Source organism: Marmota marmota, unplaced genomic scaffold (assembly GCF_001458135.2).
Source record: "Marmota marmota marmota unplaced genomic scaffold, marMar, whole genome shotgun sequence".
In the NCBI taxonomy this organism is placed as follows: Eukaryota; Metazoa; Chordata; class Mammalia; order Rodentia; family Sciuridae; genus Marmota; species Marmota marmota.
The window spans coordinates 1,739,850-1,743,390 of NW_026000138.1; positions in this window are offsets into that span (position 1 = coordinate 1,739,850).

The window sequence follows — 3,541 nt, forward strand, 5'->3', positions numbered from 1 at the left end:
CCGCCCCTGCATCCCCGGACTCCCGTCACGCCCGCCCCGGACCCCTGCATCCCGGGATTCCCTGCACGACCGTCCCTGCGCCCCCGGATTCCTGGCACGCCCGTCCCTGCACTCCCGCACCCCGGGACTCCCGGTGCGCCCACCCCTGTACCCCGCCACCCTCACTACTGGAAAGTCCGCCCTTGCACCCCGGGACTCCCCACACGCCTGCCCCTTCACCCCCCTACTCCAGGAACTCTGGCCTCTGCATCCCAGGCCAGTCGGACTCCTGGGTCCTGGACTTTCAGAACCCCGAAGGACACCGGGCATGCCCTGCTCCCTAACTCAGCCGGACCAAACATCGCCCAGCCCTGCCAGACTTCCAGCCCTGTCCCCAGTCCAATTCTCCCTCTTTCTCCTGGGCGTGCAGGCGCAGGCATTCTCTCCCTGCCCCATTCCTGTACTCACAAAGTTCAGTTACACCTGGTCACGGAAAAAATGGGGCAATTCAGGCCTCCCTGAGTCTAGGCAAAGGCTGCACAACCAGAATATTTTTTTTCCCTTATGGTCTTACATAATTTGTAAAGTGAACACAGTTCTGCTCCTCCTTCCTGTGCATCTCTAACAAATGCAGCTGTTACTCTTGGAGTGTGGGGTGTGTCAGGAGCCGCTCCCCCAGCAGCCCAGGTGGGGACTGTGTCAGGCCGAAGCCGGCTGGGGCAGCAGACCCACCAAGTAGAGCAGGGAAGATTCCAAGGCTGTTATTTAAATTATTGGTCATAAGACTAAACTAAAAAACATAAATAAAACCCCAGTTCTCCCCAAGCGTGGCTCATGGCTCCTTTGTTTCCGCTGTTCTTAGCTTCTCTATCAATGTAGATGTGAGGTCCCCCCATAAGAGTACTAATGTGTCTCCTTGCTTTTGAGATGAGGGATAACCTACCTCTAAGAGGGGAAATGCTGCTTTTCAAAGCCTGAGAGTTGTCTCCCCCATCAGACTGAAGCTCTCTGAGGACCCTTTCTGTCCCCTCTTCAGTTCCTCACTGTTCACACCAACATGTGAAAGTTGCACTGGACAAGGCTCTCCTCTCCTCTCCACAAAAGAGAGTGATTAATTATCTAATTCCAATCAATGAAAAGCTTCTTTGCCAGCATAACTAGAATTGCAAGAGCTGATATTCATGGCGTGCTTATTTGCTAGGACCTGGGCTAAACCTTTACATGTATCACCTCATCTTTAATCCTCAGCTATTGAATTAAAGCCCTAACAACTAAGGGGCTTGCTTGTTTGCTCTGTGCCAGATGTTTCTCCTTTTCTGGCATGGGACAGAAGCAATTATCTGTAACCTTCAAAGATGTACAAGAGGCCACAACCCCTCTGGATCTACAACCTCTGCCATAGTGATTTTACATTAGCAGCTGTCTAACATTCTTATAAATACACAGCTTATTAGTGTGCTCAGCATTTGGTCAGCAGTATCTCATTTAATCTTCTTTAAAGTTCTGATGGTATTTTTAGCCAAGAAACAGGCTCAGAGGTTAAGAAGGAACCTAAGTTCAGTCCAGTAAATGGGGCATGCAGGATCTAGACCCAGATTGGCCTGATTTCGAAGTCAGTGCTCTTCAGCAAACAGGGAAGCCCATGGCAGTAGCCAGTGACTTTTACAAGGACACTACCATTGCTTGTTTTTTGGGACCCGAGCACTTTGTTAGTTCATCTCCATGAGTTTCAATTTATGTGATGAATCTTTAAGCTACTGGAGGGCAAGGACCGGTCTGGCATAGTGCTATACTCAGCGCCCAGCAGGGCCTCTGGCACAAGGTAGCGTTAAATGTATGGGTGTGAAATGAGAGGTTAAGAGAAAAGCAACCCCCATAAAGTGGGACACTGCAATACAAGGATTATTTCATGAAACCACATTCCAGGAATACAAGGATACAAACTACCCCATCCTAAATGTCATCCTTCATCTTCCAGAACATCTTCAGGAGAACTGATTCCTCGTGCCATTTTGGTGCATCTTGAGGATTGTTTATTTCTCCCTCCAGGGTATCACAAATACAATGCATTTGGGCTGTAAATCAGACCCCATTTTAGGGAAAAACTAGACAGCATCTACATCATTTGGATTCTCTAAAAGGACATGTCCTGCAATGCCCAGGATGCCTCACTGATGCACACATGTGATCTGGCCCCAGTCTTTATCCAGCTTCATCTTGCACCATCCTGGTCCATCAGGTCTCTAAATGCATCACACTTCTTTCCAGCTCAGGGCCGTTGCACATGCTATTACTATGGTCTGGAATTATCTCCCTCTTCCTGTTTGCCTGGTTAGCACCTACTCATCTTTCAGCTCTTGGTTCAGATGTCATTTCTTCAGAGAAGCCTGACCTATGTCCCTAATTGTACACAGCTTTATTTCATAACACTTAGCAGTCTTCATGACCTAGTATGTGATGTTTTTACTAAGGTCTATCTCCCAGATTAGGATATAAGCAAGGATTGCTCTGCTCACTCTTGTGTCTCTAGGGGCCAGCAAAGCCCTACTACGTGCTCAAAATGGCTTTGTTCTTTTGTTGTTGTTTTCCCAAGCATGCACTGGCTGAGAACCTTCAGAAGTTTTCCTTCACAGGGCTGATTAACAAGCTCCTGAGACACCATCCAGGTTTTAACCTACTTCATCAACTGCAGTCCTGATGAACGTGTCTGGTTTCTTAACTTGATGGTATTCACTGTTCTCCAGCACACCAGAGGCTGCTGCGATAATTCTCCCCAAGGCTTAGCAAGATGAACCTTCCTGCAATGTGCCCTAACAGAATCACCATCAACTGGCTCAAGGGAAATGGCATTGAGCAACTACAAAGCCACCAGCTTGCTACAGGTGTCACCACAGAGGGAAGACTAAAGTCAGGGCCACAGCAAACCCAGGATCAGTAGGCCAGAGCATGACAAGGTTTCCACCCTTGGCCTGCCTCCCGAAGGCAGCCAGGCAGCCTCATCCCATGCTGCCTCTTGGTTCTGAGCTGTTGGCACCTTTTGGCTCAAATTGTTCTTAGTGTTTATGATCAACTTGATTCAGAACTTCTTTCTTTGAGGTACTTCTATTTCTGTTTTAAAAATCTGTTCACAAATTCTTTTTCAATGACTTTTCCAATGCCAAGATGATTGCTGGCAGACAAATCAGAGCATGATTCAGTGGCTCCTCTTAAAATGATCTGTTGGTCTTAAGAATGATGATGATAGCCCTCCTGTAAGCCCAGTGGCTCAGTAGGCTGAGGATCCCAAGTAGGAGGATCCCAAGTTCAAGGGCAGCCCCAGCAAAAGTGAGGTGCTAAGCACCAAGGAGTGCTTTACCATTGAGCCACTTTCCCAGCCCTTTTTATTTTATATTTTGATACAGGGTCTCAACTAAGTTGCTGGAGCTAGCCTTGAACTTAAGATCCTCCTGCCTTGGCCTACCTATTCGCTGGGATTACAGGTGGGTACCATCATACCTGGCTAGGATTTATATATATATATATATATATATATATATATATATATATATATATATATATATAT